The following is a 25,970-nucleotide window of genomic DNA, read 5'->3' on the forward strand; positions in this document are numbered from 1 at the left end:
TTATTTTAAAAGTCTAGTTATCTACATAATTAAATAACATATACAAGGAAATGGGAAATTGTGTCTCATGCACCATGGAATAAAAGCAGGCAATAGAAATTTGCCTGGAAAAGAGTCTAGATTTAGCAAAGACCTCAAAGCAGAGATTATAAATGTTCAAAGAAATAAAATTTGCTTGCATATTAATGATTGTCTTATTAAGTAGAAAATATTAATAAAAATATAAACATGACAATAAATGAAATGGCAGTCATGAGACTGAAAAAATGCAATAACTTAAATGAAGTGTTTCAACAGTAAATTTGAGCTGATAGAAGAAAGAATTAGCCATTTGAGGACAGAACGATAGAGATTATGAATTATGCAATCTGAAGACCAGAGAGAAAAATAGAATGAGGAAATGTGAACAGATCCTCAGAGAAATGTGGGACACTGTTAAACACAACAAATATGCAGAATGGGAGTCCCCAAAAGAAAATATGGAGAAAAGAGCAGAAAAAAATACTTAAAGAAATAATGTCTGAAAAGATTCCAAATCTAAAGAAAAATATACATCTACATACCCCAAGAAGCTTAAAGGACTCTAAGTAAGATAAAGGCTAAGACATCAGTAGCCTGCAGCATAGATATCAAAAGCTAAAGTCAAAAATACAATTTTGAAAGCAAAAAAAGAAAGCCTCATTATGTATGAGATATCTTAGTCCATTTTGTGTTCTATAACAGAATACCAGAGACTGGATAATTTATGAGGAATAGTAGTTTATTTGACTGATGAGTCCAGAGGCTGGGAAATCCAAGATCAAGGCATGACATCTTGTGAGGACCTTCTTGCAGTGTCATAACATGGTGGAAGGCATCACATGGCAAGAGAGCAAAATAATTCATGAGACAGAAAAAGGGGACCAAACTCCTGTGATAACTAAACCATTTTAATGATAATCCATTAATCTATTCATGAGAAGAGAGCCCTTAAGATCTAATCACATCTTTAATGCCTCACCTCTTAATCCCATACAATGGCAATTAAATTTCAGCATGAGTTTTGGAGGGAACCTTCAAACCATAGCATGAGGGAACTTGAATAAGATTACCAGGTAGCTTTTCATAAGAAGCAAGGAAGACCAGAAGGCATTGGGATGACAGAGTCAAGGGAAACAACTGCCAACTATTGACTCTACAACCATCAAAGTTATTTTTCAAAGATTAAGGTGAAATAATGACATTCAAAATAAACAAAAACTGAATTTGTTGCTATCAGACCCATCTAAGAAAAAATACTAAAGTAACTTCTTCAGGTTGAAAGCAAGTGACACCACATTTACATTCAAAGCACAGAAAGAAGCAAAGAGGGCTGCTAAAGGTAATTACGTGGTAATTGTAAAAGTTGGTATAATTGAATATTTCATTTCTTAGCTGACTTAACCTTTCTTTTCTTAACTGGTTTAACAAGCAATTACATAAATAATGTGTATATAATTGTATTTTTACAACTATAATGTGTAGACATGTAATACATTTGAAAATAACATGGAACTGGTTAGAGGAAACTAAGCTATTTTAGAATAAGAAAATGACATCAGATAAAGCCACAAATATACAAGAAGAAATGAGGAGAACCAGAAATGGCAAATAATAAAGTGAATATTATAAACTGTGTATATGTGTCCTTGACCTCTTTCTCTCAGCCTCATTGAAAGACATGAAATTATACAAGGTAACAATTATAACAATATATAGTTGGGCTTGTAACATATATATCTGTGATATGTATGACGATAAGAGAACAAAAGAGGGAGAAGAAGACTAGAGCTGTATAAGAGTTAAGTCTATATATATCACTGAAATCAAGTTAGTGTGAAAGTAAGATATTCTTTTAAAGTCTTAGAGCAACCACTAAGAATATAAAGAGTTTCTGCACAGCAAAAGAAACTATCAACAGAGTAAACAGACGGTCTACAGAAAGGAAGACAAGTTTTGCAAATTATGCATCTGACAACGTTCTAATATCCAACATCTATAAGGAACTTAAACAAATTTAGAAGAAAAAAACAACCCCACAAAAATGTGAGCAAAGGACATGAACAGATGCTTTTCAAAAGAAGACAAACATGTGGCCAAGAAGCATATGAAAAAAGCTCAACGTCACTGATGATTAGAGAAATGCAAAGGAAAACCACAGTAGGATACCATCTCACACTAGTCACAATGGCTATTGTGATAAATAACAGATGCTGGCGAGGCTGTGGAGGAAAGGGACGGCATATACGCTGTTGGTGGGTGTAAATTAGATCAATCATTGGGGAAGACAGTGTGGTGATTCCTCAAAGACCTAAAGACAGAAATAACGTTTGCTCCATCAATCCCATGACTGAGTATATACCCAAAGGAATATAAATCATTCTGTTACAAAAACACATGCATGCATATGTTCATTGCAGCACTATTTGTAGTAGCAAAGACATGGAATCAACCTAAATTTTCATCAAAGATAAACTGGATAAAGAAAATGTGGTATGTATACACCATGGAATAGTATGCAGTCATAAAAATAATGAGATCATGCTCTTTGCAGAGATATGCATGGGGATGGAGGCCATCATCCTTAGCAAACTAACACAGGAACAGAAAACCAAATACTGCATGTTCTCACTTACAAGTGAGAGCTATAAGTGATGAGAACACATGGACACATAGAGGGGAATGACACACACTGGGGCATATTACAAGGTGGAGAGTGGGAGGAGGGAGAGGAAAAATAACTAGGCTTAATGAATACTAGGCTTAATACCTGAGTGATGAAGTAATCTGTGCAAAAACCTGTACGACACAAGTCTATATGTAAAAAACCTTCACATGTACCCATTAACTTGAAAGTTAACAGAAAATAGCTAAAAATATATGTAGTTAAAAATCATTAAATAGAATTTGAACACTTATACATTGGTGGTAGTATTATAAAATGATACTGCCGCTTTGGAAAACACTTTGGCAATTTTTCCAAGTTCCAAACCTGGAGTTGCCATGTGGCCCAGCAGTTTCACTCATACCTTATCTAGGTATTTATCCAAGATAAATTGTATGTTCACACAAAAACCTGCATACACATTTGTAGAAGCGTTATTCATAACAGCTCAAAGGTTTAACTCAAATATCTATCTGCTAACCAATGAATAAATAAAATGTGGTATATTAATATTGTAGAATATTTGACAAAATAAATGAAATACGCATGTTACAACATGGATGAACCTTGGAAGTATTATGCTAAGTGAAAGAAGCCAATCACAAAAGGACACATAATGTATGAATCCGTTTATACGAAACATCTACAATAGGCAATTCTACAGAGAAAGTAAATAGATTAGTGGCTTTCAGAGCCTGAGAAGATTGGGGAGTGGGGAGTGACTGTTAATGCGTATGAATGTCTTTCTGGGGTAACAAAAGTGTCCCCAAATTCTATTGTATTGATGATTTTACAACTATGTGAACCCACTAAAACCAGTGGATTACACACATGAGTTAACTGTACAGTATGTAAATTATATCTTAGTAACTGTTAAAAATCATCACAGACTGTGCTTCATACTTTTTATAAAGGAATTTGTATAAATTACCACCATTCAATCCCCAAACCTGGTCTCTTTCTGTTTGCTGTGAAATAATGGGGTAGGTATGAAAAGTACCTCAATTTTACCATTAAGGAGACTGAACATTAGACAAGTCAACTGACTTGATGAAGTTTCCACAGATACTAATTAGGCAAAGCAACCTTGACCGGAATATAGGTCTTCAGGCTCCAGACACATTGTTTTTCCTAATGTGTCACATATTTCTCTCACAAAGGTCTGTAGAACACATTGTTGCCTTTTGTTGCCTTGGCTGAAGAAAATGAGTCTAAATAATACCACTCAGAAATGAGACTATAAATACTGTGATATAATTATCTCTTTTCTCCATATATCTTTGAATACACATTTATCTTTAAAATAATTCAAATCATACCCTGTATATAATGACTTAGCTTGTTGTAAAGATTTGATATTATTTTCTGAGTAATTGTCCCATGGCACTGTTCTTCAGAAACATAATTTAATAACTGCCTAATATTTACTCATGTATGCATCATAATTTATTTAATATTCTCACTGTTGGACACTTACATGAATTCAAATTTTCTTACTCTAAGGAAGGTGCTGTGTATATAAACCTTCATCTGAATTTGACTATTTACTTAGAAGAAACTCCTAGAATGTATGAACTTTTAAAGGACTCTTGATGTATATAGCAAAACTGTTATCCCAAAAGGCTGCATGAATTTTTCATATTAATAAAACATTGGTAGGGAAGTTATAAAGGGTAGTGGTGGAGAGTCAGCAAATCTGGATCTAACACCTACTAAATGTATCATGTATGAGATAGAGTTCTCCGAAGAAACAGAACCAACAGGTTGTGTATGTGTGTGTGTGTGTGTGTGCACGTACGTGTGCATGTGCATGCATATAGATATATGCAAAGAAAGGTGGGGAGAGGGATAAAGAGGAGGTTGAGTTTGAGATTTTAGGGAATTGGCTTATACAATAGAGAAGATAGTAGAGGCTTGGTGGGTCCAAAATTTGGTGAAGTAGGCTGGCAGGCTAGAAACCCCAGGAAGAATTACAGGCTTCTCCTGGCAGAACTCTATTTCTCAGGAGTCTGTCTTTGTTCCATTCAAGCTTCCAATTTATCGGATGAAGCCCACCCACACTATGGCAGATAACGTGCTTTACTTAAGACTCCCTGATTTAAATGTTAATCTCATCCATAAACCCTCTTAACATCCAGAATAATGTTTGGCCAAATATTTGGGCACCATGGCCCAGCAAAGCAGATACATAAAATTAACCATTGCAATGGGTGTGTGTCTCATGTATGCCCTGTACCTCGTTTTCCTAATCTGAAAATGGAGTAATGAGGTATCTGCCTTAATGAATTTGGAAAAAATAAATAAGTAAAATACGTGAAATGTATCTGTCAAAGAGTAAACACACAATAAATATTAGCCACTATATTATTATATTGCATCACTATCACTAACAATTACTATTTGGAAAACTTTGCTAAATTTAAAAATGTTAGCTTGTTGTTTATTAACCACTTAGACTTTCTCCTGCAAATTAACTGTTTATGTCCTTTACTAATTTTTGGTTGATATGTTTCTATTTCATTTTTTGTCAAATATGAAATTTTGAAATGTTAAATATATTAAATATATATAATTTTTATCAACACTATTAATCACATGTAATTTATATTGTATATAAATCTTACATAAAACTATATAATTATAAATATATATTCTGGATCTTTTTACTTGCAGGGCAGGGGCTAAGTATTAAGCCACTTTTTGCCATATGTCATGATTTGAATGTATATGTCATCCAAAATTCAAATGTTGGAAACTATCACACTTAACTAGTGTGATAGTGTTAAGAGGTGGGCCATTTATGAGGTGATTAAGTTATGAGGGCTATGCTTTCATGGATAGGATTAATGCCCATATAAAAGGACTCCAGGGAGCTAGCTAAGCTCTTTTGTCTTCCACCCTGTGAGGGCACAGCAAAGAGGTTCCACCCTGGAAGCTGCAAGCCTTCACCAGGAACCAAATCTTCTGGTGCCTTGACCTTGAACTTCCCAGCCTCCAGAACTGTGAGAAACAAGTAAATTGTCCATTCTCAAGGATTTACACAAGCCAAATTCTCCACTAGTGAGTACAACCCAGGCCTTGATATAAGATCCAGAGCTAACAAATAGGAAAACAGATAGAGTGGTTACTGTTATGTGGTCTCCAACATGTCACGGACAAAGGTTGCTGACCATCTGTGGGAAGCCATTAATCCTGGTCATATTTAATTTGGTTCTAGTAATTGGAGATTTTATAGCAATGTACTACTTATCTCCAGAGCATGAGTTCTCAAGGTTCAAGTATGCATGTCTAAGGAGTTCAAACTTTAGCCAAGAGAATGATATGCCAGTTTGTAATTCCAGCACATAACAAAGATGGTCTCCTATGATATTTACAAAATATTATGAGGGTATAGAAGATCAAACACTGCCTAATATCAAAGGTTCATGGTTAAGGGCTTCACAGAGTGGGTAATGTGTGAACTGACTTATTGAAGGATGAGTAGAAGTTTATCTAATGGTCAAGGGTGAGCAGTCTAGGTAGTCTGAATGGCCATTGCAAGAGAAAGATTCAGAACAGATTTGGGGAGTCTTGGTTCTGTGTGACCTAGAACAGGAGAAAGAAGTTATGGACTCCTGTGCCAACTACTTTAAATGACAGGAATTTCCTGGGACATTGTGATAAGGAAGAAGCTACTGTCACTTGGTGCTCAACTGGAGAACATGCCTGATTGAAAGGTGAAGTCTGTCATGAGTGCAGGGGTGAAGAGGGTGGTACTGGTGCTAAGTTTTTATCATTGCTTTGGTTTGACAGATAAGCATAAAACAGATTTTCAAGGAGATTTCTTGCCTTATGAAGTTTTCACATGATCTGGGAGGTGCAAAATAGTCTGAAATATTTTTATTCAAATGAAACATGATCATCTACCCTTTGTAAAGTAACTCTGGAAGTGGTATGGAAAATCCTTACTTTTATCATCTGTGCCGCCTACTCTACCCCTGCTTCCCTCATACCCTTCACACACATATTGCTTCTCATTTGTTAGAGAAGTAACATGTACCAAGGCAATACAGATTAATCATACCCTTCATAGCTCATGGTAAAATCACCTCCTGAACCACTACCCTGGACTCATTAGAGATCAGGCTGATATTCAGCTGCTGTGTGTTAGTTGCGCTTGCTCAACCTTGCTACTTGTTTAAATATTAAAGTATTTCCACACTACTTGGTAATTATTCAGCCTCTCACGCAGCTCTGAGTGACCCGCACTACCCTGGGTGCTCCAGGTTTTCCCTTCTGGGCCTTTTCCAGGTCAAGCCAGTAGTGGCATAAAGCCTGCAACAGCACAAGGCCTCCAGAATGCTGCTCCTGGGTTGTGTTTTTAAAATTTGTTTTAGGTCTGAGTCTTTTCTGATTCATTAGTACCCTTACACTGGTGGTAAAATGTACTAAATATAACTTCTCTCTAAGGATAAATTCAAAGCACTGTGGCTGTTAGGCTTCAGAAAACTTGTATGATTCTTAAACCAAACTGATCCAAATTAAGCAAAACAAAAACAAAAACAAAAAACAAAAACCTTTGATTTGGGGAGCTTTGGGATAGAGTTTGAGATTTTACTTTTAATTCCAGCTTCTTAGAAAAGGAATTTAGTATCTGTGTTCCCCAGGAGAGGATACTTTGGTGGAAATGGGACACTAGAGCAATGATTCTTAGCTCTGCAATGTTTATAAACATAATTTGGGAGGAATTTGTTAAAGGCATGGATTCCACCATAGAAATCTGTTAGTTTCAGATAATGCCTAAGAAGATGACGGTGGTATTATTATTATTTAATAAACAGAGGCCCCAGGTGATTCTGTGGCAGGTGGTCCGTGGAACACATTTTGAGATACTCCACTAGAGAGTGCAAAGAGTCTGCCTCAGTAATGCTACACAGAGGTCACAGTTGTGACCATTCCACAAACATGTAGAATACACAGATGTATTCTGCTTACAGAGCAAAAAGAGGATTGTGTAGGTTAGGAAGCATGACCACTGACTATACAAAGGTGATGTTCACTTCAGCAAGGATTTCTTTTTCTATTCTGTTTAATTTTAAAATAATATACATTATATATAGTCATAAGAAATTTGATTAAAAATCAAATAATATTGTGAAGCCCTAATGGATGGAACAGTTCCCTATACCAACAATCTTCCCTTCGTTCCAGTTTCTATCAGATGCACTGTAAATTTCGTGTTGATAACACTGATAACATTTATATTCTGTTACCTTAATTAAATCTTCTTCAGGTTTTCTATAGACTGGTTTCAAATAAGCAGCACTTGAATTATCATGCCTAGAAAATATTGTTCTTGCAGAGTCAGGGAGAGTGTTAGATATTTGCATCTCTACAGTCCCAGACACAGCCCACGTGCCACTCAGTGTAGAATGTCCAGATGGGGGCTTCTTTCTCAGGAGGATCAGTTGCCCTCAAGCTGTAAATCACGGTGCAAACACCTATAAAAGGAGGTTGGCAAATTAACACTGTATGCTACAGGGATGATTCTGAACCAGACCCAGCTGTATCTTATAACCTTCACGTTTTACTATATTCAAACAGCCAAGTTCATTCTGACCTCCAAGAAATACAAAGAGTTTTTATTCTTTGCATTTACACTAGGGCTATATTGAGAATTTACATTAGTCTGTTCTCCTGGTGCTGATGAAGACATACCGAAGACTGGGTAATTTACAAGGAAAGAGGTTTGGTGGACTCACAGTTCCACATGACTGGGGAGGCCTCACAATCACGGTAGAAGGTGAATGAGGAGCAAAGTCATGTCTCACATGGCGGCAGGCAAGAGAGGATGTGCAGGGGAACTCCCTTTTATAAAACCATCAGATCTTGTGAGAATAATTCACTATCAAGGGAACAACATGGGAAAAACCACCCCCATGATTCAATTACCTTCCACAGGGTCCCTCCTGTGACATGTGGGGATTATAGGAGCTACAATTCAAGATGAAATTTGGGTGAGGACACAGTCAAACCATATCAGAACTTATGTAGTGATTTATTGAGCCTTACATGTATTTATATTTTTAAACATATGTAACTATATATGTATAATATATATGTTCCATATGTGTAACCATATGTAGTCTACATATGTATATATAGCCTACCTATATGTGTAATTACATATAGTCTCTCTGTGTAACTATATGAATTCTATATATAACTCTATATTGAACTTTTATATTATGCCTTAGTGAGTGAGCTGAAATTCTTTTCATGGTGACCCACAGTGCACTGGATGATAATAAAAGTAAATCGTCATTTTTTCTTTTGTTTTTAAGAAGACATAGTCATTTATCTAAATTTACTTGAGACCCATTTCAAGGATTAATATATTTAGTTTCATAAATTGGTTTGTGCTATGAGAGGAACTTATTGCCTTCATTTTTCCCCTTTGTTGTTCTCAACTTTGGCTGTTCTTCAAGACCCAGCGTAAATCCCACCTCTTCTGGGAACTCTGCCAGGTTGCTCCTCTCCCTAGTAGATGCCAGTCTTATGCCAGCAAAACACATTCTATTGTATGTTATATCAGCACCTGGGGATGGTGATAGTGTGCCCATTTTAGCATGAAGAGACCAAGGCTTAGGGAGCCTAAAAGAATCACTCAGGTTTATACAGCCAGCAAGGGGCTAAGGATAAAACTCAAGTTTACTAAGTTTCATGCATGGTGCTCCTTGCATGGTGATACTGTGACCTCCCAATCAGCTTTTCTTTGTTTTTTGTTTTCTTTATGATTCACTTAGCACTCAACATATTCTGTACACTTTTTTCATATGTGTATGTTATTTATTTGAGACATTATTACTATATCCTTGGTGCATTAGTCCATTCTCACACTGCTATAAAGAAATACCTGAGACTGGGCAATTTATAAAGAAAAGAGGTTTAATTGGCTCATAGTTGCCTGGGCTGTACAGGAAGTAGGGCAGCATCTGCTTCTGGGGAGTCCTCAGGAAGTATTCAATCATGGTGGAAGGTGAAGGAGGAGTCAGGCATCTTACATGGTAGGAGCAGGAGCCGAGAGAGAGGGGCGTAGGTGCTATACACTTTCAAGCAACAAGATCTCATGATAACTCGCTCACTATCATGAGAGACTGGTGCTAAGCCATTCATAAAGGATCTGCCCCATGAACTAATCACCTCCCACTAGGCCTCACCTCTAACGCTGGGGACTACAATTCAATATGAGATTTGGGTGGGGTCAGATCTAAACCATATTGCTTGGCTTCTCAGCATTTCTGTCTCTACAGCATCTGGTACACAGTAGGTTGCTTAAGACATCCTGGCAGGTTCACAGAGACCTTGGTGGTCACATAGCAGGAGGCTTCCAGTCCCAACCCCACCCTGCACTTCAGACCCTTTTTTTTTTTTTTTTTTTTTCTGAGACAGGGTCTCGCTCCATCACCCACTGGAGTGCAGTGGCACAATCTCACTGCACCTTTGACCTTCCAGGTTCAAGCGATTCTTTTGCCTCCGCCTCCCAAGTAGCTGGGATTGCAGGGGCATGCCATGGCATCTGGATAAGGTTTTATTTTTTTATTTTTGGAGAGATGGTGTTTTATTATGTTGCCTAGGCTGGTCTTAAACTCCTAAGTTCAGGTGATTCACCACCTAGGCCTCCCGAAGTGCTGGGATTGCAGGTGTGAGGCACAGTGCCTGGCCCAGATTCATTTGACTATCAGTTTCTGAGTTCTGAATAGACATCTCTGAATTAATGCATTCAAAACTAATTTCATGCTTTCATGCCTCAGTCTCCATCACCTTCTGTCCCTCCCCAGGGCACACTTAAGCCAAGCCTTTGTTCCCTCTCCCCACCACCCCCACGAAACACATATCTGAATAGCTACAGTCATTTCCACCTAATGCTTCCTCGCCCTTCCCCAGCCTCTCCTCCAAAAATTAGATAGAGAAATATTTTTTGAAGTACAAATCCCATTTTACCATTCCCTGCTTTAACATCTTCCAGTGTCTCCCCATGATCTGAGAATAATATCTCAGTGTTTTTCTGGGTCTGCCGCATTCCACGAGCTTCCTTTCCTATGAAACCCTCCACCTTACATGCACCTGTTTCACCATGCTCCAAGCAATTGTTCTGCTCTTTGTGCAGAACGATTTCTACTTCAAAGTCTTTCCACAAGCTATACCTCCTTCTCAAACATTACTTTTTAAAATTCCCCCTATGATAGCCTGCTTCTCTTCCTTTGTTTCTCAGCTAATATCTTACTTCCTTAAAGAGGCGCTTCCTAACCACCCTCTTAAAAATGGTCACCCCTTCTTCCAGTTTCTTACACATTTTATTGCCTTGTTTGTTTGTTTGATGTCCTTATACTTTGTAAGTTTTTGTACCCTCCCCCAACATTAGAATGTAAACTCCATGAAGGCAGCAACCTCGTTTGGCTTGTTCGGTGCTGCTGTGATATAGTTCGGATGTTGCACCCTCTGTATCTCATGTTGAACTGTAATCCCTTATGTTGGAGGTGGGGCCTGGTGGGAGGTGATTGGTTCATGGGGGTGGATTTCTTATGAATGGTTTAGCACCAAACTCTTGGTGCTGTCCTCGTGATAGTTCGTTCAAGATCTAGTTGTTTAAAAGTATGTGGTGTCTTCCCCCTCTCTCTTTTCCTCCTGCTGTCACTATGCGAGATGCCTGTGCCCCCTTCACCTTCTGCCATGATTGTAAGCTCCCTGTGGCCTCCTCAGAATCCAAAGAAATGCTGGTGTCATACTTCCTGTAAAGCCTGTAGAACCATGAGCCAACTAAACCTCTTTTCTTTATAAATTACCCAGCCTCAGGTATTTATTTATAGCAAGGCAAGAAAGGCCTATTACAGCTTTCCCTCCAGATCAGCAGGCTGCCGGTGTCATCATAGCTTTCTTGGATTGGTGGATGGGTGAAGAAAGAGAGGAGGAAAGGAGGGAGGAAATGATGAAAGAACTTTTGAGAGAGATCCCAGTAACCAGCTTCATGTGGAAGAAATGTTCAGAGAAGGAGAAAATTCTGCAATCTTGTTCCTACTGTAAGGGTATCACCTACCCTGGAAGTGGCCATAAATACAGCACTTTAAGGCAGCTGAGTTTTCTGCAAAAGATTTTGGGATGAAATTGGCCAATTATATAGTAATATTAATTCCACGTGGAGCTGCTGCTTTCTAAGCCACTTGTGAGCTTGTTTTCCTCCCTAAGACTCTGAGAAACATCCCTAAACACAAACCATCTCTTTCAAGATTGTGTTGGCATTCACCCATGAGGTAGGTTTTTGCAATGCCAGCAAATGCTCCACAGCCACCTCCACAGCACACCTCCTGACCACTGAAATTGCCAGAACTCATGGACATATTTTAGAATGCAAACGTAACCTGGGACAGGTCATAGCCACTTACCCCATTAAAAGTCCCTGTCTGTGGTCACAGTGGATCACTCTGTTGTGGAAGTAAGGTATAAAGGAAGTACCCTTTGAGTGAGGAGGGAGGACAGAGTTCCAAGGCACAATGAGACCAGGTTAGGCTGGGGAGCAAAGAAGGCCACAGATGGTTCTTGCCATTTGGGGAAAGGAAGTTCGGGGAGGAGTAATTATTTACAAGACAGGCACTAAAGGAAATGCCTTGCTGTTTCTCAACAGAAGCATGGAGATAGACTTGCCTACATGCAAGCAGGTGGTGGCTTTGCAGGGTCACCATCTTGATCGTGTGTCCCTAATGGCATCTGAGGCTTATCTTTGCTTGATCATAGAACATTAACAACAAGTGAGGCTGGAATTTGATGAACATATTCCTTGGTTCTGTTTCTTGAATTCTGTCAAAGCACACAAAGAATGCTCAGGAAAGACACTGGTACCCTGAGAAAGGCCAGGAATGAGGGATTAAACATAGAAAGACTTTAGCATTTACCCTTGTAGCTAAAGTCTCTCCTAACCATGAGTGTCTCTCTATTGATCTCCCAGCACTGCATTGATGTACAGAAGTGCTGGGCTTTCTCCTGAGAATAATCAGGATTTAATAATATTGTTCATCTATTTATCATTCAGTTTCAACTTGATATCGAAAAACCTTTCCTCCTGTTGCTATTTTTTTCAGGATTATATCATCATTTTTTTTTAACCCGGTGACTAACCTCTTACCCATTCCAGGCTCTTTCTGGCTCATTTGTAGACTGTGTTTTTCTTTTTTCCCCTCAGGGCCTCAATTCTATCTTTTTCATTTCTCCATTCCTCTCATTTTCTATACTTCTGAGAACAGACATGTGAAATATTTCTGGCAGTAGGATTGGACTTCACCCGTAACAGCTCAACATGAACTGGATAGTGTTAAATTAGGGAAAGTAATGGTCATAAAAAAGAATAAATTGTTGCTGTCTTAATGAAATATTTGCAGCCTTGCTTGTGTCAGTGTTAATTTTCATAAGGTTCTAATTATACCAGAAATTATGGTATCAGCTAATTGTATGTTTCTGCATTTCCCAACTCTCTCTCTAGCTGTCAAGCTGATTTTTTTTGTCCAACTACCAAAGTGATTTACTTAAAAAGAAAGCTCAATATAGTGATTGATATTAATGGTACCTACAAAAATATTATATTAGTTTATTTTTTCAAGTCAATATGTGATCTGTTCTGATTTTTAAAAGGAAAATTGACCTTAAACTTAAAAAAATCTTTTTCCATTGAATTCTACTAAACTTTGTCATTTGGAGGGCTTGGTTGTTAGAACAAGTATAACAGCATGACTTGGGTTTTCTTTTCCTCTGACCCTTCATCCTGCTGTGGTTCCCTGGTCTATCATGCTTACTCTGTGATACAGAAACAAAATAAACTGGAGGCGGCTCAGTAACAAAGCAAGAACAGAGGAGGCCCTGACACGTCCAGGAAATTCCTCCCCCTTCTCTTCACCTTTAGTTCCATTTCTTAGAGTGGCCTGCAAGAGAGGTACATTGTGAAGAGGTTCATAGTGGGCTATTGATATGCTTAGGCTTATATCCCCACTCAAATCTCGTCTTGAATAGTAATCCCCAGTTGTTAATGGAGAGACCTGGTGGTATGGAGAGTGATGGGATTATGGGGGCAGTTTCCCTTATTCTGTTCTCATGATAGTGAATTATCTCGAGATCTGATGGTTTTATAAATGGTAGTTTTTCCTGCACTGACACATGCTTTCTCTCTCTTGCCTGCCACCATGTAAGCCATGCCTGTTTCCCCTTTTGCCATGATTGTAAGTTTCCTGAGGGATCCCCAGCCAAGCAGAACTGTGAGTCAATTAAACCTCTTTCCTTTATAAATTACCCAGTCTCAGGAAGCTCTTTATAGCAGTGTAAAAATAGACTAATACAGCTAGGGTCATTTTATGAATATTTTATTTATGTCTGTTAGAACCGAATCTGATGCTAGAGTACATATGTAAATCATAAATGGCATGATATAATAGAATATAATCGAGAGGTAGGAAGGAATAATTAGAGCCACTTACTAGCAGTGCATTTTAAAAAGTCGTATCTGTGTGTGCATCTTACCAGCTTAATTAGGGTGACAGCAAACTTGAGGCTCATGTAGAAATAAGTGAGGTGAAACTTTATCCTAAGTCTGGCCTTCTTGATGTGGGGGAGGAGGGGAGAGGATTGGAGAAGTCAGAAAAAGTGTCTTTGAAATTGCACATTTCTTTATTGTTGGCATTTTCTGAATTACCTTTCTGTCATGAATAAGTTTTTTAAAATTATTTTGTTTCTTCTGGAGATGTGTGAATGTATTTCTTATTTTTATGGGTTCTTGAACCCATGATAAACCTGCAAACCTGGGGAGACATACAAAGACATATGTGGATTGTAGGGTAGGGGAAAATAAGGACCTGTTTCTAATCCCATTCAGTTTTCTGTCAGTCCATGGTATGTGAATCTGTGTGTAACACTAATATATGAGTGGAGTTCTGCATTGCACAGTCTCCATGTGGTGTCACTTTCAAAGAAACACTGGACAAAAAGTAGTTAGGAATCATTTAGTCTTACTGGGCATATACCCGAAGGAGTATAAATCATTCTACTATAAAGATACATGCACACACATGTTTATTACAGCACTATTTACAATAACAAAGACATGGAAACAACCCAAATGCCCATCAATTATAGACAGGATAAAGAAAATGTGGCACAGATACACCATGGAATACTATGCAGACATAAAAAAATGAGATTGTGTCCTTTGCAGGGACATGGATGAAGCTAGAAGCCATCATTCTCAGCAAACTAACACAGGAACAGAAAACCAAACACCAAATGTTCCCACTCATAAGTGGGAGTTGAACTATGAGAACACATGGACCCAGAGAAGGGAACAGCACACACTGGGGCCTGTCAGGGGGTGGAGGGTAAGGGGAGGGAGAGCATTAGGACAAATACCTAATGCACACAGGGCTTAAAACGTAGATGACAGGTTCATAGGTGCAGCAAACCACCGTGATACACATAAACCTATGTAACAAACCTACATGTTCTGCACATATATCCCAGAACTTAAAGTTAAAAGAAAGAATCATCTAGTCCTTATTGATGTCTCTCCCAAAGCTTCTGAGTAGGAGGAAAATACATCTGTATACTCAAGGAAACATCTTAAAATTTCTCTTTATTGCAAAAGAAAAAAATAAACAGTTTGAAAACCAAGCCCTCACCACTCTTTTCTGTCTTCTGCTTTCCTCCTTCTCCATTTTATCTAAGGAAATCTCAGCCCTTTCTGGTCGGATTTATATCTTCATCCTGTCTTCTGCAAGATCTATCTCTCCTTACAAAGTTCTCTGAGTCTGCATCATGAAAACAAAACAAAACAAGACAAAAACTGAAGCAGAAAATTGAGAGTTGTGAAAATAGCAAATATCTGCATTCACAAGTTCTCAACATTTTGGTTCTCAACTCATTCAGAAACTCTGATATGACATAGTAAATAATCTATTTTGGTCTTGACCCAGTTTCCTGACACACAGCTTCTAAAACCCTGGGAATGTCTGAACTGATAAATGTCTTTTTGTATGCTAATGAGATGATTGGCAGCTCAGGGTCCTGAAGAACCTCAGAATGAGGGCTGGTTGCCTGGGGAACCAACCCTGTTCTTAGAGCACTGGAACTTTCAGCCTTACCCCGTATTTTAGAAGACGGAGTGGGGTTAAAGTTTGAATCGTTCACCAATGGTCATTGATTTAATCAATCATGCCTATGTAATGGAGACTTTATAAAAATCCAAAAGGACTGATTGACAGTGCTTCTGGGTTGTGGGACTTGTGCAGGGTAGAATACTAGTGTGTTAATTCATCTGCATCACTGTAAAGGAATACCTGAGACTGGGTAATTTATAAAGGAAAGAGGTTTCTTGTGGCTCATAGTTCTGCAGCCTATACAGGAAGCATGGCACTGGCATCTGCTCCTGGTGAGGCCTCAGAAAGCTTTCAGTCATGGTGATAAGTGAAGACGGAGCTGCCCTATCACATGGCAAGAGAGGGATCAAGAGAGAGGGAAGAGAGTGCCAGGCTCCTTTTAAACAGACAGCTCGCATGTGAACTAACAGAGCAAGAACTCACTTTCTGCAAGGGGATGGCACTAAGCAACTCATGAGTAATCCACCCTTGATCCAACACCTTCCGCTGGGCCCCAGTTCCAACACTGGGGATCATATTTCAGCATGAGATTTGGAGGGAACAAACATCTAAACCATGTCACCCAGAGAGGTCATAGAAGCTCTGTATCCCTCTCCACATTCCTTGCCTTACGTGTCTCTTCCATCTGGCTGTTCTTGAGTTATCTAGTGTTATAATAAGTGGGGAATAACAAGCATTGTCCGGAATTCTGTGAGCTGCTTTAGCAAATGATCAAACTCAAGGAGGAGTTTGGGGGAACCTCTAGTTTCTAGCTGGTTGGAAGCACAGGTAACAATCTAGAATTTGAGATTGGCATCTACAGTGGGAGGCAGTCTTGTGAGACTGAGCCCTCAGCCTGTGGGGTCTATGCTAACTCCTGCTGGTGCCAGAATTGAGTTGAATGTAGGATGCCAAGTTGGTATCCATAAACAATTGTTGGTATAGAACAACCCCTGCCCCTCACATCTGGTGATAGAAGTGCAAATTGAGGGTATATGTAATTGTAGAAAACATGCTTTTTTTTCCTACTATAAACACCTATCATATTCTTATATCTGGCCCATGACTCTTCAAACTTCTATTCCAACCCTGCCCAAGCCACTCAGCAGTCAGTGTAACTTTATTGTGATGAGTGAAGTTTGTCTTCTAAGCAGGGTTTTCAGATTTAGCAAGAATCAAACCAAACGAAATGAAAACAAGTTTAAAAAACAAAAACCAGGATGCTTTTCCCCATGCAATATTTGATACATAAACTAAAAATTTAGTTATTTGTCTGACATTTAATGTAACCAGCTATCTTTTATTTTACCTAGCAATGCTCTTTCTAAGGGAATGGTAATGTTGGGGAAACAGGGTTTTACAGGGTAGATTTAATTAATAACTTAGAAGCTGCAAATAAAGATATTTTTGAAATAGTACCTGAATCACGAGAAAATCCAAAAGCTGAATATGGTGAGAGGTTACCAGCTTTTGCTGTTGAGGCCCAATAGTAAACAGGCTTATCCTGTTGATTCTTTCAGCTGCAATTTTCAGTACTACAATGCATATTTTTTTCCATAGTGAAGGTGATAAAAATATTTTAGAAACCAAAAAAGGTTCCTACAAATATATGGAGGGAAAAATTAAATTTAGAACACAAAAATATATAGGAAGAGAACAAAGAAATTGCTTTCTGCTTTTTACCTCTTTGCTATCTTTATCTCCTGCTATTTTCTCTGCTTCTTTTACTTTTCTTCCTGTAACTCATCCTCTGTTACTTAAAAAATGTCTATTGTCTTCATAGGAATGCACAAGAAAGCAACCTGAAATCCACCTAAACCATCAACGTCTGCTTTTAAGTCGTATGTTTTCCAGGTGTTTCCTAATATTTCACTTTCACCTGCATTTAATGGGCACAGGTACTGTTTGTCTTATATATCAGAGTTATCAGGCTAAGGGCAAAGACCCAGTCTTTCCATAGTAACCATGGCATGAAGACCTTTAGTACAGATGTTTAAGGCAGTGCAGTCTTGAGTTCTACCCACAGAAATATGAGTTCACTGTCCTTAATTACCATGCTTAGTTTGATATACAATGAGTCATAATTCTGTGAAATGGGGTTGCTGGTGGGGAAAGACTTCTCCCTGCTATTTGGCCAACTGAATTTTTCTTTCCCTGACCCCCAGGATTCAAGGAGCCACCATGTAAATCCAGGAAGTAATAGGAATTCTCTAGCCTTAGCATATTTAGTGCAAAGATTAACAACTGCTCCTCGTCTCTTTGGGGAAATCATATAAATCCTCTTCTGTGATATGAAGTAGACAACATTTTCTTGAGAAATCTGCACATTCAAAGTGAACAGAATGGTTGTGTTTAACGTAGAGCTTTGGTAGTTGAAGTTTAAATGTCTTTCAGAAGATGCCTACTGCATCTCTGAAGCACTTGCTAGATGATAGAAAGAAGTCTAATATGTAGTAGATTTAATCCTGTTATATAGTAACAAGACCATGGCTCCAAATACACTTAGAGTTCTCTCTCTCTCTCTCTCTCTCTCTTTCTAATAAAATCTGATTTTCTTACTGAAGACGTATGATACCTTTTGATTTTATTCAGCACTTCTGTGGCCCATGAGGAGTGAGGTGGTTCTGAATGATGCTGGTGAAGAGGAGGCCTTGGGTTTTATTTTTTCCTGATTCCATTTATGTCATTCAATGGCTAAGTCATAACCTTGCCAAGTGGTTCCTAAATCCATGGGGTATCCTAATGCAGGTCTGGAGGTGGGGTGGGAGGGCAGGTGGGGGTGGCCTCCGGATGAGGAATATGACTTGTTTAGTCTAAAGCCACTGTGACTTCACAACAGAGACTCCAGCATATGTCCTCCTTACAGTAGGTCTGAGCTAGTCTGGATGCACCAGCCACAGGACACTGAGACTCATGGTGGCAGATCTTAAGCCCTTCATTGTTAAATTTAAGCTTAGAGAAGTAAGTTTCCAAAGTGGGACTACACAAGATCACATCTAGGTTTATAAAAGCTATTAATATAGATTGAACATAATGTAATTTCAGAAACAACTTTATATTCTCAGGATAATTTCTTATTATTTTTAAGTCACTCTATCTTTCCCCTAAGGTTTGCCTCACTTGCTAAAAGAATCACATTTGCTATCAAGAGAAATATAAAGTGTTTTATATATATATATGTGTGTGTGTATATATACATATATGTGTATATATATACATGTATATAGTTGAGACATGGTTTTGCTGTATTGTCCAAGCTGGAGTGCAGTTGCTATCTCAGCTCACTGCAGCTTTAACCTGCTGGGTGCCAACGATCCTCCCACTTTAGTCTCCTGAGTAGCTAGGACTACAGGCATATATTATGATACCCAGCTAATTTTTTTTTTTTTTTTGGTAGAGATGGAGTGTCACTATGTTACCCAGGTGGGTCTCAAATTCCTGGGCTCAGGCAATCCACCTTCCTTGGCCTCCTAAAATACTGAGGTTACATGTGTGAGCCACCACTATAGTTCTGGTGGGTTTTAGTGAAATTGTAAATTAGATTAAAATCATCTTGACTCACCTCACCTCCACCTTCTATATGGTCTTTGCACCTTTAGCTCTACCTAAGACTTTGGTCTTATTTTAGACCATCTGACTCTCTCTACCTCCCAGTTAGGTCCTAAATTTTTTTTTTTTAGCTTTCCACATACAAATGCGCCTAGCTTTTGTGGGAGTTCTCTAGGACCCAGCTAGATGCCAGAACAAATAAACTCTTTTGCACTAAGATAACATTTGTGATGAGGGAACATGTGTGTCCACCAAAGACAAGAGATTTACATTTAACAGATATTTAGAAATACAGGCTATGAAAACTTTATGTTATTGAAGAGGACACTGAAACTTATATAAGTGGCTCACTCAGTAGTATGGATTTTTCTTTTTGCCACAGGATTGGAATCTAGGTCTTCTATTATAACTCTAATGTAATTTTCCCTATGTCAATATTTCTCAAACTTTAATTATCTCCAGTGCCTCCTTTACAAGTTTTGCTGTATGTGTGCATACCTAGTAGATTCTAATTGACTTTTTCTCATAATCTCTCTAAGGATGGATTTGAAAATTTCAAGTTCGCAATATATACACATGTACACAAACGCACACATATATATGTAAACACACATACATTTGCATATTCTAATATACTAAATTGACCTCTAAAATGATTTTAGGTAGTCTGTAGATAATCATTTTATATATATTTTGATATATTAGTATATCACTGCTGAAATTTTAAGAATATCTATGTATAGGCTATCTAAAATTTTGGAGACCACCAGTAGGGGTTGGCTTCTTGTCGCAAAGTAGTAAATTCTGAATCACAGCTGTGATCTCTTTTTTTAAAATTTCTTTTCTTCAAAATTTTTATTATTAACAAAGCCTCCAAAAAGACACCTGTGATCTCTTTTAATGCCTTAACCTACTTCTTTGGTAATGTTAGCAGTTTGGCTGGCAGCCTTGGAGGAGAGAAGTCTTCTTGTTCAAATCACTTCACAGGGGTAATGATTCACTCCTTGGACAAAGCCATTCTTGGATTTTGAATAAGATTTGAGACCAGGGCAATAACCATAGATATAAGAGTAATTTATGTGTCTTTCAAAGTAATGAAGAGGCATTGTTGTTTGAGGTAAATACTCAAGGTTTGTTGTCTCACGCCAAGGGAATCAAGGACAGGGACATACAAGAAATGAATTTAAGAGTGGAGGTTTAGGCCGGGCGCGGTGGCTCAAGCCTGTAATCCCAGCACTTAGGGAAGCCTAGGAGGGTGGATCACGAGGTCAGGAGATCGAGACCATCCTGGTCAACATGGTGAAACCCTGTCTTTACTAAAAAATATACAAAAAATTAGCTGGGCATGGTGGCGCGTGCCTGTAATCCCAGCTACTCAGGAGGCTGAGGCAGGAGAATTGCCTGAACCTAGGAGGCGGAGGTTGCCATGAGCCGAGATTGCGCCATTGCACTCCAGCCTGGGTAACAAGCGCGAAACTCCGTCTCAAAAAAAAAAAAAAAAGAGTGGAGGTTTAATAGACCGAAGTAAGAGAAAGAGAATAACTCTCTCCTGCAGAGAGAGAGGGGCACCTGACTGGGTCTTCCAGTTCATGGTGAAATGCATGGGTTTTATAGACAAGCTTGAGGAGGTGGTGTCTGATTTACATAGGGCCCAAGAGATTGGTTGGACTAGGCGTGACATTTGCATAGTGCGTGAAGAAGCTGATTATGCCGCCCTGATCTTTTATTATGCAGATAGGTTTTCAACCTAGCTGGTATCATGTCTGTTTCTTACTATACATATAGTTGACAAAAGGGACAATGGAGCCACCATGTTAAACATGCTTGGCTCCAGGTAGCCTTTTCCTATTGGCACAGCTGCTGGCATTCACCTACAAAAGCTTCTAGCTTGCTTATTTATGTCTGCAGCTCAATTTTATAGGCTTCTCTTTGTTAGAAAAGAAATGATTTGGGGACTGCTTTTCATTAAAAGGAAAATCTTACTGAGCCTTCCTTACCCTCACTATCTGCCTAAATAATTTCCTTTTAACTCCTGTATCACATCCCCCCTCAGGAGTGGTAACTCTATCTGCTATTAGGGGGTTTTGGACAATGACTCTTTCTGACTACTTTCTGCTGAAAAGGGGTATTGTGTTGGAGACAGCAGCTAGGTCTCCTCCTCAAGTTGATCTGAGGATCCTCGGAAGAAGGGGATGTCCGTGTGTGGTTCTATCTGCAGCACCATTTGAAGTTTGACTGCTTCTAGGTGAGAAAAGTTTTACAACAAGGTTTAGAATATAGGGTTTGAATTTGAGTTTTAAGATTACCATTATTAGTAGGGGTACTATAGACCATAATCATGACAGTAAAGTTTGTGTGATACCTGATTTGGTACGAACTTGCTTTCAATATTCCTTATTAAAAGTTTTTCTAAGAAAATAAAATCATTTGATTCTCCTATAATGATAGATAACTGATGGCATAGAATATTAAAAAAGAAATAGTACTTTTCTTTCTTTTTTATTGTACTTTAGGTTCTGAGGTACATGTGCAGATCATGTACATTGAATAGGTACACACATGGCAATGTGATTTGCTGCCTCCATCCCCCCATCACCTATATCTGGCATTTTTCCCCATATTATCCCTCCCCGACCTCCTCCTCCCCACTGTCCCTCCCTTGGCCCCCCCAACAGACCCCAGTGTGTGATGCTCCCCTTCCTGTGTCCATGTGTTCTCATTGTTCAACACCCACCTATGAGTGAACTGTCTACAAGCAGAGATAATTGCAAGTAGATGGAGACAATTCCACCCTAACTACAGGTAAATGAGACACATTTTATAATTTATTTTTCCTTTAAAATACAGTGGCCATTCCAAGGAGGGAAAGCTGTTATCTCATAGCTGGGTGGAGGAATTAGAAATGAATTGCTAGAAGAGTTAGCATTAGAACTGGCCTTCAGGGCAAAGAATGTGAAAAAGCTGAGTGTGGCAAAAAGATGTGGGAGGACAGTCGGAGGTGTAGGGTTCCCTGTGTGACTTCAGCAGCTGCAACTTCTCTTGTGGGGGTGCTGTGGTGAGAAAACTCTACTTTCAGTGTCCATAGGGCCACTCAGGGTCTTTCCTCAGCTTTGGTAGAGAGTTCAGTATTATGTTGTGATTTTGGAACTCTTGAATTGATTTATTTAGTTTAACTCAATATGTTAGAGTTTAGCCGAGTCAGTGAGTGAGAATTAGGCCTCTGGAGCTTCATGCTCCTGTGCCCTGGATTCATTCTTCCTCCTCCTGGAGGTGCGGAACCTACATAACCTGCCTGAGAACTTTGCAAGATTATTCCCAAAAGAACAAAAAGATCAGACTTTAAATCTAGAGTTTCTTTAAAAAAATTTTTTATCACTGTTTTACGGACTCTCCATATTATCACCTTATAGCCTTTTTATTTGTTTGCTGTAACATATAGTTAATAGTGCCTACTATGAACTAGACATTCTCATAAGCATTTTACCAATAAAAGCCCTCATAGTAACAGAGAAGGAGATGTTATTACTCCTATGGCAGCTGGTATCAGTATTCTGCCCAGATCTCTTTAGCCTTTTTATGTATGCCAATTCCAAAGAACTTTCAGCCCCAATAACCCCCAATAACACTTTATCTCAGACATAGACCTTCCTGCTTTGTCTGTGTTTATAAAGAGTCTTTTGGGAATATATGTCTCCTTGGTGTGGTACTGAACCCATGGCTGAGAGGCACAGGAGTATACATACTCTGTTTCCCGTCCCCCTGATGAAGATGTTTTGGAGGTAAGACCTGCACTATCTCCAGAGTTCCCCCATGAGATCGATCCAAGGTTTCCTTCTGTAGGACTCCTCTTGAAATCACATTCCTTTCTCATCCTGCTCCAATTCTCCACTCTCTTTGTATTTTTTCCTGGGAACACTTTCTAATACATCCAAGTCTTTATGTGGATCATTATTTCAGAGTTTGCATCTGGGGATTTTTACCCACAGTGATCCCAGTTTTGCAGTAAAGAAAACTGAAGCCCAGAGAAGTTAAGTAATTTGCCCAAGGCCACTCAGCTGGTACTTGATAGATTTGGGATTCTAATTCCAGCATTTTGTCTTTGTTTACCCTTGAAGATTAGGAGGAAATGATTTGAAAGCCAGCTGGGGGATAGGAAGGAGGCTTGGTTAAGGTAGATGGTGGGAGGAAATGCGTTTCCTAGGAGTACTGAGGCTAGGGATTAAATGGATTGGGAAGAATTCTCTAAAATCAGATTGAAAGCTATCACTATAAAATGTTAGATTTTGAGAGTCCACTGGTGGTTGTTAGGGACTGCGGGGAGAGAGAAGTGGGCATTGCATAAAGTTTCAATTATGCAAAATGATTGAGTGATGGATATCGGTTGCACAGCATTGTGCCTGCAGCTAACAATACTGTGTTGTGCACTTGAACTTTTGTTAAGAAGGTAGATCTCTCTGTTGAATATTCTCACCACAATTTAAACAAATGAAGAAATTACAAGTATCATAGCATTGTGGTTAAGAGCCCAGGATTTGGGGTGAGACAGACCTGGTATAAATTCTTTCTCAGCCACTATCTAGGTTTTGACTTGGTTCAAATCACAACCTCTCTCTGGGCTGCTGGTTTTTCTTCTGCAAAGTGAGGATAACAATTTCTGCCTCATAGGGTTGCATGAAATATTTCACATTATGCCTTGTACATAGCCCTAAATACATAATAGGTATTATTAATCCCACATCCTTGCAAAATTTAGTGTGCTTATATTAAGGACAGCAAGGTAGAAGCGTAAAACCTGACACAGGGTTGGGAGCAGAACGGATTTTTTTATAACACTTAGTTAATACTCCCTAACACAATGACTATAAATGTTCCTCTACATACATCCTAACATGGCGTTTGTGAGCTAACCTTAGAATACAATTATTATGCATAGTTATGTTTTTAATTGGAAGAGATATCTAAAGAACTAAATAATAGACCCATAAATGAGTGCATTACATCTGGCCAAGGGTTGCATAGGCCATGATGGAAGTTGGAGAAATTCTGTTTACACTAGAAAATTAAGATTTGCAAATATTTATCAAGCCACTTAATTATCCTAGTTGCCAACTATATTGGATACGAAAGAAGAGATTCTTGTAAAAACAGGTGCTGAAAAATATGATAATGCACATTTCCCAGACCAGTTCTTTATTTGAGGCAACCTGAAATTCCCATTTTATTCTTACTTGCCTTAATCATGCAATGAGAGTGTATTTCTAAAACTCTGGGCATGATGCTTATAGAATGCAGTTCCATGGGTGTTAATTTGCTTCCTTTACTCCTACTCTGTACACCTAGGATTCCTAGAGTGAGTGTGCCCTGGACTTCAGGAAACCTGGAGGTTTCAGTTGACATTTATTCTAAGGTCTGTTGGGTGGAGCCCAAAAAGTCTTCAAAGGATATCTTATATTGGATCTTGTCTTAAGAGCTTAGTACAGAAATGCTTTAAAAAGGACAGAATGGTAATCCTCTAGAAATGCCAAAAAAGTGTTTGGAAATAAGATAGGTCATCATTCTATCAATCTAAAACCCCTCTAAGCAGTTAACACCATCCTGCAGTGATTGGAAAGGGACCACAAGATTACTGTTTCTGTGGTTAAGTAGAATTATATCCTTTGACTCTTGCTCTCAGCCTCTGAAAACGCTAAACAAATCAAAATCTTATGGAAATGACACATAATTAAAATGACCTCTCAGTTTTATTAATCACATCCATGGAATGGGATTTCTACAGAACACTAAATTAAAAGATTCCAAACACTAATTTATCTTTTGTAAATTTGAGTTTGACTTAACAGAATTGGTAATAATTCCTTTTATTTATTTGTGCATCAATGTATGTAGCAAGGAAAGAAGTTAAACTGAATATCCCATATTTCATTTAAAGTAATAGAGATAATTCTGAGTTAATCTGTTCAGGAAACAACACATACATTGTTTTATTTGACAGGCAAAGAGCCAGCCTTAGAAATGGTTACATTTTTCATGCACATACTATTTCATTATCTGTATCTGCCCAGTCTCTTCTATCTATACTTTTTCTGGGACTTTACAAAGAAGATAGTATGGAACAGAGTGCAAATTTAATCAAGATGAGATTTAAAAGTATCTGAAATAAGATGAAAATTTAACTAAGGCAATTATCAGTTAAATAAGGTCTATTCCCAGGAGTCGGCAAACTGTAGCTCCATAGGCCAAATCTGGCCCTTTTTATAAATAAGTTGTATTGAGACACAGCAACATCCATTTGTTTACATGTCTATGGCTGTCTTTATGCTACAATGGCAGAGTTGAATAGGTATGACAGAGAACATATGGCCTTTAAGGCAAAGATGTTTATGTCATCTTTCAAAGAAAACATCTGCTAGCCCCTGACCTGTGCCATATGTACTAGCCTTTGTTGATGATCTCTAAAGAGTCCTTGGGTGGTTTAAATGGAAGGATGATATATGCCAATCTCTAAGTTTTTACTGGAGCTGTTACTGCCACTGAAAAAGGGGAAGGGAGAAAGGAGCTACCTAATCAAAGTGTTTGTACTGTTAGGAATT

The 25,970-nt window shown here is 38.5% G+C and overlaps 1 long non-coding RNA gene across 39 annotated transcripts in view; it reads left to right on the forward strand.

Moving 5' to 3' along the window:
* The window catches only part of LOC103788313 (uncharacterized), a 435,883-nt gene that overhangs the window by 286,983 nt on the left and 122,930 nt on the right, over nt 1-25,970 (forward strand). The gene's annotated exons all lie outside the window — the stretch shown is intronic.

This window comes from Callithrix jacchus, chromosome 15 (assembly GCF_049354715.1).
Source record: "Callithrix jacchus isolate 240 chromosome 15, calJac240_pri, whole genome shotgun sequence".
NCBI lineage: Eukaryota > Metazoa > Chordata > Mammalia > Primates > Cebidae > Callithrix > Callithrix jacchus.